Consider the following 12,908-nt stretch of genomic DNA (forward strand, 5'->3'; position numbering starts at 1 on the left):
CTCTGGGACACGTGGAAGTGCCTGGCGATTGCACTTTGACTTTGGCCTGCTTGTAAACGACCCAAATCAATTTGGCGGTCTTCTCTGCTCAATCGGGCCATCTTTCGTCGCTGAATTGTCGTCTGATTTCTTTGTGGCAAACAATCCGCTTTTATGGGTTTTGGAAGACATGGTGAGAGCTCAATATTCCCCGAGTTTCACGAGATTACACTGAAGCATGACGAGTGGTCATGCCAAATGAGCAATTTTGACATTGTAGCCACTGATAACGCATGCGTCACGTGCAGAGCTCACTTGTGGCAATGGACGAAAGGTCGACGACCAGATAAACATTTTCTGCAGTTTGGTGGATATCCTTGTAGCCATATAACTAAATTAACCAAATATTACAAGCTATGCGTTTCTTTTTTTGAACAGTATATCTATATGTTTTTGGAATCAGGAAATGATCAAGAATAAGATGGAATCATTTTTGGATCGATTTCTTAAATTTTAATCGTAAGACTAATTAATCTATTTTCGTTAATTGTGATCACATTTTAAGAGTAAACATCACATCTATATATATATACGACTTGTGTCTGTGTGTCTGTGTGTGTGTCTGTGTATCTGTGTATCTGTGTATTCGCCATGCACGGCCAAAGTTCTCGATGGATCTGCTTCAAATTTGGTGGGCATATTCAGGTAGACCCGGGACACGACACAACCTGGTCGATATTTCAACACGTGCTCTCAGCGCGCAGCGCGGAACCGATTTTGGTTCCACCTCAGCTATTTTGGTTCCACCTCAGCTACCCGGGCCCCCATACCGACACACCAAAGCCAAAGTTCTCGGTGGATCTTTTTCAAATTTGGACACCGTATTCAGCTACACCCCGGACACAATATCATCGATGAGATATTTCAACACGTGCTCTCAGCGCGCAGCGCTGAAATGATTTTGGTTTTTGTGTTCATTTCACCATTATAAGTAACTCTTCCTTATCTTCTCATCTTCTCCAGGTTTTCAGCGTTTACCTCCCTTCCTTCGTATGGTGCACTAATATAGTGTGAGTGGAGCGTCTTCGGATATTCCCGGCGTTCTGTTACTGTTACTATTTTTAGAAGGTCAACGCAGTGTCCAGAACGTAAATTGGACCCGTAAATTATCCTCACTGTCAAAGTGCAAAGGTCGAATCAATTTATAGCCACGCGAAAAATACACTGTCATCTATCTCTCTATAGATACGGCTTCTCTGTGTTTTTGTGTGTGTGTGTGTGTGTGTGTGTGTGTGTGTGTGTGTGTCTCTATGTGAGCAACACCTGTGCATTGTTCAGTTCTGTTTGTGATGTGGTCTGGCGGCTTTTGTGTAATTTTATGTACTGGCCTTCGTTTGAGAAGCTCTAACTTGCTCAGTCCTGTTTGAGTGGAGTTCGCCTCCAAAGGTGATTAACACGGTTACATTCGTCGACAAGGATGGGACTCGATATGGTCAGGAATGGCATTATGGCCACTGAATCATTTTCGTGCTGTTCCCATTCCACGAATCTGGGAGGGACCTAAGCTTGGCGAGCTTGGCGGGTCCATTGTTCGGACCCGGCGAAGCCGGCGTACGGCTCTAAGTACTTCTTCCCGGCGAAGCCGGCTACCCGGCGAAGCGGGTATTCATTCTAGTCTATATATATATACGACTTGTGTCTGTCTGTGTGTGTGTGTGTGTGTTCGCGATGCACGGCCAAAGTTCTCGATGGATCTGCTTCAAATTTGGTGGGCTTATTCAGAGAGACCCCGGACACAACCTCATCGATGAGATATTTCAACACGTGCTCTCAGCGCGCAGCGCTGAACCGATTTTGGTTCCACCTGAGCTACCCGGGCCCCCATACCGACACACCAAAGCCAAAGTTCTCGGTGGATCTTTTTCAAATTTGGACACCGTATTCAGCTACACCCCGGACACAATATCATCGATGAGATATTTCAACAAGTGCTCTCAGCGCGCAGCGCTGAACCGATTTTGTTTTTTATGTTCATTTCACCATTCCCAGTAACTCTTCCTTATCTTCCTCAGTGTTTTGCGTTTATCTCCCTTCCTTCGTGTGGCTTCAATCCATATTCCCGTTTCTACGTTACTATTTTTAGAATGTCACTGCGCTGTCCAGAACGCTTCCCTTGCACCCGTAAGTTGTTCTTACTGTCAAAGTGAAAAGGTCGAATCAATTTATAGCCACGCGAAAAATACACTCTCACCTATCTCTATATATTTATAGATATAGATATACATATATATATATACGGCTTCTCTGTGTGTGTGTGTGTGTTTGTGTGTGTGTGTGTGGGCAACACCTGTGGATTATAGAGTTCTGTTTGTGATGGGGTCTAGCGGCTTTTGTCTGTCTGAATGTTCTGGCATTTGAGAAGCCAGATAATATAGGGCTAAGAAATAAGCTCTAAAATTCTCAATCCCGTTTGACAGGACTTCGCCTTCAAAGGTGATTGTGGTGAACCGCCACGCTGTCTGTCTCTGTCTCGCGATTCACCCCGGCAAAGCCGGGTATTCCTCTGGTATGTATATATTTTTAGATTCAGAATGTGATGAAGAATACGATGCAATCCATTTTAAATCTGTTTGAGAAAAATCGATTTTAATGACAACTTTAATGAGCAAACTCATTGATTAATTTTTAAGCCTCCAAGCTGAAATGCAATACCAAAGTCCGGGCTTTGTCGAAGATTACTTGACCAAAATTTCAACCAATTTGGTTGAAAAATAAGAGCGTGACAGTGCCGCCTCAACTTTCACGAAAAACCAGATATGACGTCATCAAAGACATTTATCAAAAAAATGAAAAAAACGTCTGGGGATATCATACCCAGGAACTCTCATGTAAAATTTCATAAAGATCGGTCCAGTAGTTTACTCTGAATCGCTCTACACACACACACACACACACACACACACCACGACCCTCGTCTCGATTCCCCCCTCTACGTTAAAACATTTAGTCAAAACTTGACTAAATGTAACAAGTCGCGTAAGGCGAAAATACAACATTTAGTCAAGCTCAGTCGAACTCACAGAATGAAACTGAACGCATTGCATTTTTTCCGCAAGACCGTACACTCGTAGCATCGTCTGTCCACCGCTCGTGGCAAAGGCGGTGAAATTAACAATCCAGAAAAGCGCGGTAGCGGTTGTGCTGAGGAGGATAGCCCGCTTTTCTATATCTCTATTCTTTTTAACTCTCTGAACGTGATTTTTAATCCAAACATATCATATCTAAATGTTTTTGGAAGCATGAACGGACAAGGAAATAGATGAAATTATTTTTAAATCGATTTCAGAAATTTAATTTTAATCATATTTTTTTATATTTTTAATTTTCAGAGCTTGTTTTTAATCCGAATATAACATATTTATATGTTTTTGGCATCAGAACATGATAAAGAATAAAATAAAAGTAATTTTGGATCATTTTATAAAAAAATAATTTTAATTACAATTTTCAGATTTTTAATGACCAAAGTCATTAATTAATTTTTAAGCCTCCATGCTGAAATGCAATACCGAAGCCCGGCCTTCGTCGAAGATTGCTTGGCCAAAATTTCAATCAATTTGATTGCCGCCTCAACTTTTACGAAAAGCCGAAAATGACGTCATCAAAGACATTTATAAAAAAAAAAGAAAAAAACGTCTGGGGATATCATTCCCAGGAACTCTCATGTAAAATTTCATAAGATCGCACACACACGCACAGACAGACAGACAGACACGCACAGACAGACAGACAGACAGACAGACAGACACACACACACACACACACACACACACACACACATACACCACGACCCTCGTCTCGATTCCCCCTCTATGTTAAAACATGTTAAAAACACGTTTTGACACAAACTCTGCGAGTGCCTGTTTACTGCTCATCAAACCTTCCGCGACCGCAAATCGTGTCATCAAATTCATGTGCGAAACGAGTCCCCCTTTGTCTTGTTGGTAAACACGCCATAAAACGTCTGCTTTTGTATTCAGTCATCTATACTGCTTAAGAAAACGAGTAACAGTCATTTCTAGAGTGTTGAAATGAAATTTGATACTGTGCAGTTACCGGCCGGTTTCAGCGATGAGGTTGATAGCTGAACTTGTGCTTATTCGAGCTGTTGTGCTTCAGTGTTCAAATTTGGATTACTTACTTCTTCAATCGTCATTAATTTTAGGTGAGCCTTACTTTGATGTCTGTCGTTCAGTCTTAGGCCCGCAGTTATCGCTACTGTACTGCAGTATAGTTTTGTTCTGCTTGTTTTTTCAATGTAGGTCAAAACTTGTAAATCTATCTGCATGCATGACCTGAACCTAGACACCGTTGTTTACTTTAAAATTTAAAAATAACACACGCAAGATCCGACCTTCTTCGCCACCTTTTATTTTAACCGTATCTCTAACTTTGTAAGTGGCAATTTCCATGTTGTTGGTAATTTTTTTCAGTAAGTTAGCCGAAGATTCTGTAGCAGACGATAGATCTGCACCAGACGACAGATGGGACAGGACAGCCTTGTTCTGTTGAACCAGATTTAGCAATCAATGCTCTAAAAGCGATAGCAAATGAACAAAACTGTAAGCATACTGTTTTAGTTTAATTCTTATTTCGTCGCTCAGGATTTTGAATCAGGATTTTGTTGTCGGGATTGATCTAAGCGGTTGCCTATGAAGAGTACTAGAGTTGTGCGCCTTGAATCACTGTCTGTCTCTATCGCTCTCTCTCTCTCTCTCTCTCTCTCTCTCTCTCTCTCTCTCTCTCGCTCTCTCTCTCTCACCGCTTCGGCCAACTCATAATCTTCGCTCAGCTTTTTTCACCCCAGCAGATTACGTGTATTCTTCGTTGTTTGCTTTATTTCTTCAATGTTAAAATGTAGTAGATCGTTAGCTAAACGTGAGTTCGACTTTTATACCGCAGAATATCTCACTCGTTTAGCTATAGAAAGTAGTCCCCGAGTTAACGATAAATATGCAGATGACCTCTATAAATTAGTCAATTGTACTCTGAGATCAAAGACAATGACCAATGACAGGTGAGATCGAGACTCGGTTGTGATGGATTATCCATATGGTTGTGATGGATTATCCAGAATAATCACCTCCTCAGCTAACAGAGACAAAGAGGCAGGTCATGGGATAAAATGACATAACACTGCGGTTAATCACGAAAATTGTTGTAATATGTTTTGTTGTTTACACTGAAAGTAGCAATTGTTGGCAGAGATGTGAGGTGAGCATTTTTTACATCCAACGAAACTGTCGAGCCTGTTCAGCGCGGTAGTGGTTTCGCTGTGCTGCATAGCACGCTTTTCTGTACCTCTTTTCGTTTTAACTTTCTGAGCGTGTTTTTAATCCAAACATATCATATCTATATGTTTTTGGAATCAGGAACCGACAAGGAATAAGATGACATTGTTTTTAAATCGATTTCGGAAATTTAATTTTGATCATAATTTTTATATTTTTAATTTTCAGAGCTTGTTTTTAATCCGAATATAACATATTTATATGTTTTTGGAATCAGAAAATGATGAAAAATAAGATGAAGGTAAATTTGGATCGTTTTATAAAAACATAATTTTAATTACAATTTTCAGATAGTTAATGACCAAACTCACTCATTAGTTTTTAAGCCACCAAGCTGAAATGCAATACCAATGTCCGGCCTTCGTCGAAGATTGCTTTACGAAAATGTCAATCAATTTTATTGAAAAATGAGGGTGTGACAGTGCCGCCTCAACTTTTACAAAAAGCCGGATATGACGTCATCAAAGACATTTATCGAAAAAATTAAAAACAAATCTGGGGATATCATACCCAGGAACTCTCATGTAGAATTTTATAAAGATCGGTCCAGTAGTTTACTCTGAATCGCTCTACACACACACACACACACACACACACACACACACACACAGACACACACGCACAGACACACACACACACATACACCACGACCTTCGTCTTGATTCCCCCTCTATGTTAAAACATTTAGTCAAAACTTGACTAAATGTAAAAACGAGCGCTCAGGCTTTAGTGTGTGTGTGTGTGTGTGTGTGTGTGTGTGTGTGTGTGTGTGTGTGTGTGTGTGTGTGTGTGTGTGTCTCCGTCTGCCTGTCTATCTGCGGGCGTGTGTGTGTGTGTGTGTGTGTGTGTTTGTGTGTGCGTACGTTCGTGCATGCATGAATGCGTGCATCTGTGTGTTTTATGTACTTGTGTGTGTGTGTGTGTGTGTGTGTGTGTGTGTGTGTGTGTGTGTTTGTGTGTATGCAAGCGTGCGTGTGTGCGTGCGTGTGGCTGTGGCTGTGGTCGACACATTATACAACGCATTCAGACCGAAAAAATCCGAGTATAACCGTAAGGTATCAAACCTTGTGCATAGACGTGACATGGTTTTGTGACCATATTGATGTCTAGTGGAATAGGGCAACATGTGTAGGTCCCTTTCGCATCTGGTGGTAGCATTACTGTAAACTCATTTGAGGCTGTAACTGGTGCCTCGATCCCAGAGTTGGTGTCGCAGTGAGGCTTCCCCCTCGCCCAATTGCAAGCAAGCGGTATTTCTGAGACTAACGCACACACACACACACACACACACACACACACACACACACACAGACACACACAATCACAGACGCACGCCGTTTCATTAATTATGTGACCTTGTTTGAGGTATGGAGGAGGATGTGTGCATGAGAGGCTGATGTGTAGGAGCTGTGATGTGTATACATGTGAGAGGTGGTGGTGATGGTGGTGTGTGTGTGTGTGAGAGAGAGAGAGAGAGAGAGAGAGAGAGAGAGAGAGAGAGAGAGAGAGAGAGAGAGAGAGAGAGAGAGAGAGAGAGAGAGAGAGAGAGAGAGCGTAATGTGTGAGGGGTAATGTGAGTGGGTGCGCTGCTAATAATTACAGGTACACAAACATACACTCACGAAGGGGAGTAAGCAAGAATGCTAAATACGAATAAATACCAGTCAGTCCTTGCATTCCCTTTACCATTGCGTTGGGCGTCACGATGATACAAGGCAAAACTTTTCCCTTTTTCACTAAGGTCTTCAGGAAAGTAGCAGGTCAGCTTGCTCTGGGTGACTTTACAAAAGGTCACTAGAGCTGAAACACGCAAACGTATCAATGTAATTAGATACTGCAGTTACAATGTGTTCGAAGCTTTTTTGTAAAACTAATAGTACATTGTGTGAAAGTTAAAAGGCAAATAACACATAACAAGGGGAGTGTGAACTAACCAAAATTATGAACTTCAGTAAAGGTTCCTCTATTAAGGAAATGTCAAGTTTAAATAAAAAGTTGCATTCTGTAAAATAGTTTTCCGTGTCATATGTTACTCAACGCCTTTCGAGGTGATCAAGCTAATAGGAACATCACACGGGTACATTGCTGAAAATTCTAACTGGTGTAATTATTACAAAATATGTAGTGAATCCGGTTCTTAGTGCTTTCACCTAACCGGTACGTTTCCTTTTTCGGTCTGGCACCCGTCTTCTCTATAACATCGAATAATTTTGACATTTCTGGTCTTGTACGACCAACCACGTGGCAAATTCAACGATCTCTGCTACTCGAGAACTGTAGACTAACTAGCACATTTGTGATCAATAAGCTTGATTAGGAAGCAAAAGAGAGAGAGAGAGAAAGAGAGAGAGAGAGAGAGAGAGAGAGAGAGAGAGAGAGAGAGAGAGAGAGAGAGAGAGAGAGAGAGAGAGAGAGAGAGAGAGAGAGAGAGAAATAGCAACAAACAATTTCAAGAAACATCATTCACAGGCATACAATTCAATACAAATAACGATAAACTTAACAAATGTTACTAAATAGTATTCTCTCTCTGTCTCTCTCTCTTTCTCCCTCTCTCTTCCCCAAACGCTCTTTTTGTCTCTGTCTGTCGCAAGATCTGCTTTGTATAACCAGCATTGCAGCCCAAGTGTCTGGGTGGAAATCACAAACTTGCGCAAAATGAATAGTGTCTTAAATGTGAGTCTCTCAAATTCCCCCCAGGTCTCCCTCCTCAACCTCAGATGAGTCTCCCAAATCTGCATACTGTGTCGGCATGGCTATCTAGAGATTGCAGTGACAAACGTATGAAATAAACGGTACGGTATGACAGTATCGTAGCATCTTGTCATTATGCATCGGAATGCTATGTCCGCATTGTGTGCGGAGTTTCAGGAACAATTAGAACAAATCATGTTTTTTCTCCTGCCATTCTTGCTCCAAATGTGGGGAGGGGGTAGGGGTGGGCGTTTACAAGGTACTTTACGCTATATATATATATATACACAGTTGTTGACCAAAAATAGGGGGTGGGTGTGTGCTCGATACTGGACGCCCACAAGGTACTTAACGGGTACATGCTCAACAATTGAAAAATACCTGAGGAGACAGACGTTTGACCCATGTAAGCTTGGGTAAGGTAGGATATATTAGGCAATAATGAAGTCTGCAACCCCGGCTTTCATTTTTTTCTTTAATACTTCACTATAATGCTCCATCTTTTGCTCTTAATTGATACATTCCCGCTGATAGGATATAATTATGACCTTGAGGCCATGTCGTAATATATGTAACACACACACACACACGCACACACACACAAACATGCACACGCACACACACACACACACACACACACACACACACGCACGCACACACAAACACACACACGCACGCACGCACGCACGCAAGCCCGCAGAGAGACAGACAGACAGCCAGACAGCCAGACAGCCAGACACACACACACACACACACACACACACACACACACACACACACACACACACACACACACACACATACACACACACACACACACACACACACACACACACACACACACACACACACACACACACACACACACATCAGGTCTATTCTCCCGACATGAACAAACTCAGAGCTTTAACTTGGAATATTACATAATCTTTTCACCGCACCCACTCTCTCAGTTGAGTCCTAGCTCTGCCGACATAGGAAACCGAATAGCTGATCTATTCACGTGGAATATGTCAAACAAGCACACCATGTACCATTCAAAACCTCACGGCATTATTGTTGTTGAATACTACTAGCCTGAAATATTTGCAGCCAAGGGCTATATGTCATACACCAGCCAAGTCCTTGCTCCTGCATATGACATAACAAGATGTTTGATGGGTTGTTGACAGACCAGCTTTTTTGTCGGTCCGAGGGGGAGCATATCGTCTTTTTGCAGGTCTGTCAACAAACCACCAAACATCGTTTTTGTCATCATTTTGGTGGTGAGAAAATAAGTGCACAATCAACCCAGGGAGCCATGCTTTGAAACACGGGTTCCGTGCTGATAACCACACGAGTCCCGGTTTGATAACCACTGGCAATCAAAGCTGGCGTGTGAAAGCAACTTTCTGTGTTTTGAGTTCATTAAATGTTGGGATGAATATGTCAGGTTTGAGGATGCACAGTTCTGTAGGTTCATCTCGGTATTCCACCCCCTAGGCTTTATGTTGTAAATATTAATGCCTGAGTGATCGAATGTGGAAGCTACGTTTAGTCAAAGGTCACAGAAGATTTGCGTCGTGCAGCGAAGGAAAGAATCGCGATCTTGTTTCCGACTCAGTACCTCTTTGTTTTTCATTAGACCTGTCATTCTGCTTGCTCGGCTTTGTTAGATGTTTGCATATATATCTTGTTGCTATTTTCTTTGCTTTTATTATTTCTCATTTGCGCTTCGTTTATCGACACAACGTCTGGTGCACGGGTCAAAATGTGTGTGTTAGGGGTCGTTTAACTTGAACTTGACGTTCGTGTTTCTCCGAACGTCTGTGTATCGAAACACAGATACACGCACTCCATGACTCTGTAAGAAGACAAAACATATCGCCAGGTTTCATTTTTTTTGTGATGAATGTATGACCTTTCATGAAGTAGTTTTGTTTTTTGTTTACTTTTGCCAGTTTGCCAGTTCGTTTTTAGAACTTTGCAAACCAGTGTCGTGTCGTCTGTTTAGGTCTGGGGAAACGCCGATGAAAAGAGCCGAAGAATTCCCGAGCGTTTCAAGCGGGTTTGCTTTTGATTATCCATGTATAACCTGCTTCCTGCAACTATGGTAACCGGGGATTGATTGCCTGGGGAACATGAGATTTATTTCCCAGGTGCTTGTGAATGGATGGAAACTCGTGAAAATGATGACAAATTGGATTATTTCATTTTGCACTGCTTTCCTTGTATCCAGTTTCATGCAAAAAGAAACACCAATAAGTTATCGAGAGAGAGAACAAAAAACATATTCCTTTTTGTTTTCGTACATAGTAATGTTTGTATACGTATGTGTTTGTTCGTTCGTGCGCGATCGAATAATTCAATATGATAAATCATCTAGAAAAAGCAAGAATACAATACCTGAAGTTCCTGGTCTCACGCAGAGTGTTGGGCAAAGAAATAGCAGCAGTAAACCCCATAAGCCTGAAAGGCAAAATGTAAATGAAGTAATTTTTCATATAATGGGCAGCGAAGGAAAGTTATTGAAAGCTGTGCATTCCCTGCGCAGGCTAAGGGGTGATACGGTGCACACATTCATGACTTGTTTCCTCTATATTTCATGTGATCAAAGAAAACGTTTTTCAGATCATTGGCAGTGAAAGAAAGTTGTTGAAATCTGTGCGTTACTTACGGGAGGGGAAGGGTGGGCACAGTGTGCACATTCGTGATTGTTGTTATCTGTTTCTGGATGCTCGTTTTATTTCTGAATGTAACAATGTTTACCATAAATTACAATTTTTGAATATTAAAAAAAAAAAATATGTTCCTGTTATCATGGAAAAATATCCTCTTATCATTCAGTTGCAGGATAACACGATGTTGTACTAAACGCAGAACTAAGTTCAACCTGCGTTAGCAAAAACATTTCATTTCAAATTTCGTGCAGTAAAAAGCTGTTCTGTGACAAAAAGAACATACGTTCATATTTGAATTGGTAAAACAGACTTTCTTTTATCAAAGTCTGGCTAAATTCCAAATCAAGAAAAATCGTGAGTTCACTACCGTGTCTCGCCTTCGTATCCCTTTCGTACAATATTTGGACACTGTCATAAATATGCGATTTTTAATGAAATGCTGAGTTCTTTCTACTCATGTCGTAAATAAAGAGAGAGAGCGAGAGAGAGAAAGAGAGAGAGAGAGAGAGAGAAAAAGAGAGAGAGAGAGAGAGAGAGAGAGAGAGAGAGAGAGAGAGAGAGAGAGACTCTTTGGCAGAGACAGAGAGACATACCGAGACAAAGAGAGGCATAGAAAAACAGAGAAATTTACCTTCCATTTCGAAATGTTCCGTAAATAATAAACCAATGATTTGTTGAGCACAAAACACAACCAAGCATGGGAGATCAAATGCTCTTTCTGTTAGTGTCGGCTGCTAGTAGTACCCCTCTTCCACGTCACGTCCACTGGAAAAGAGTTAAAGGAGAGATTACTGTCAGTGCTTCGATCGTCTCTTCACTTATCGTCAATTTGAGTAATGTTACTTGAGCAAAATGGTAAAGATTTCCACCGCGACAGTTGTCTTCATGTCAGAATTGTTCATAAATGCGATTCATGATGTGATCACGTTTAAGGGTATCTACAGGTGAAATCTATTAACATGAAGTTAAAGTATCACAATATCTTTGTTCGTGATGAAATTGATTGAACGAAAAGGGCGCCTCCACAAAACATTTGAAAGTTTTTCTTCAAAAGAGGCATTTCAATATTCGAGCGCAGAGAAATGATTAGACATTCCGACCTTTCTGAAATGATCCTCAGATAGGTACAGGGTGAAAAGCGTTCATAACAGTTGAAACTGAGACACACTTTTAAAACAATACTTGATCCTTCATTACGCTTCCATCATCAAGGTTTCCTTTTTTCAGTAGACTTAGATCATTCTCATACACTGAAAACTAGTGTAATGACAATCGAAGATATTTAAGCTACACAATTCACACAGTGTTCACAACTTACACTGCACAGTTTTGAACGCAACATCGTGAGTATACTTTGACCGTAAATCCTGTGAGTGTTTTGAGAAGCTCTTAGGCTGTTTTGCTTTTGCAAGCACGCGCAGTAATTAAGCAGACGTTATGAGCAGACTATACCTGCGCAGTTTCAGCAGCACAGACGACGCACTGCATATTAATTATGCCGCGATAGGGATTATGACGAGTACTTGGCCTGTTTTCCTTTCATGCAACGTGTAGCGGCCTGGGATAATCTGCAGTGCGTCGTCGGTCCTACTGAAGTTACATATGTGACCGGAGCCACTTAGGTTTGCATTCTCGTAAGCAGCGCGCCTATCGGCTTTATATATACGTATGACGGGTGCCAGTTCTGAGCCAATGGATTTGTTATACCGTTACTACCATACACTTTGTGTGGACACAGATTGACGAGTCGCGCGCGTACACTGTTCGGGTGGGAGAGGAGAGAGAAACAAATAGTGGTGTGGGGAGGGGGGACAGAGAGAAAGAGAGAGAGAGAGAGAGAGAGAGAGAGAGAGAGAGAGGGGGAGAGAGAGAGAGAGAGAGAGAGAGAGAGAGAGAGAGAGAGAGAGAGAGAGAGAGAGAATTGAATTGAATTGAACTTTATTTAACAAGGATTAAGATTTAAGGCTACGCCTTTTCTTACAATCTGTCCTTGGGACGCATAGACACACAATTATATAGTTAAAAAATTAAAAAGTTAAAAGTTAACCAACAAAAGGAGGTCGGAAAACGTGATAATAAAGATGACGACGATGATGATGATGATGATGATAATGATGATGATGATGATGATGAAGATGAGGCATGAAGAGCATACATATGTGGTTATTCATAAAATCAAATGCATACTATGAAGGTAATTATGAATATAAGCTGGTAGCAATCG

At 41.3% G+C, this 12,908-nt stretch overlaps 1 long non-coding RNA gene across 1 annotated transcript in view; it reads right to left on the reverse strand.

The window, feature by feature from the left end:
- LOC138956177 (uncharacterized) overlaps positions 1-12,299 on the reverse strand; it is a 24,416-nt gene extending 12,117 nt beyond the window's left edge. The window contains exons 1-5 of the long non-coding RNA XR_011452536.1: positions 12,003-12,299; positions 11,316-11,449; positions 10,410-10,472; positions 7,017-7,130; positions 6,395-6,592 (exon numbers count right to left, since the gene is read on the reverse strand). This is a non-coding gene — a long non-coding RNA (uncharacterized lncRNA). The remainder of the gene's footprint in view (positions 1-6,394; positions 6,593-7,016; positions 7,131-10,409; positions 10,473-11,315; positions 11,450-12,002) is intronic.
- Positions 12,300-12,908: the final 609 nt, after the last annotated feature.

Source organism: Littorina saxatilis, unplaced genomic scaffold (assembly GCF_037325665.1).
Source record: "Littorina saxatilis isolate snail1 unplaced genomic scaffold, US_GU_Lsax_2.0 scaffold_592, whole genome shotgun sequence".
NCBI lineage: Eukaryota > Metazoa > Mollusca > Gastropoda > Littorinimorpha > Littorinidae > Littorina > Littorina saxatilis.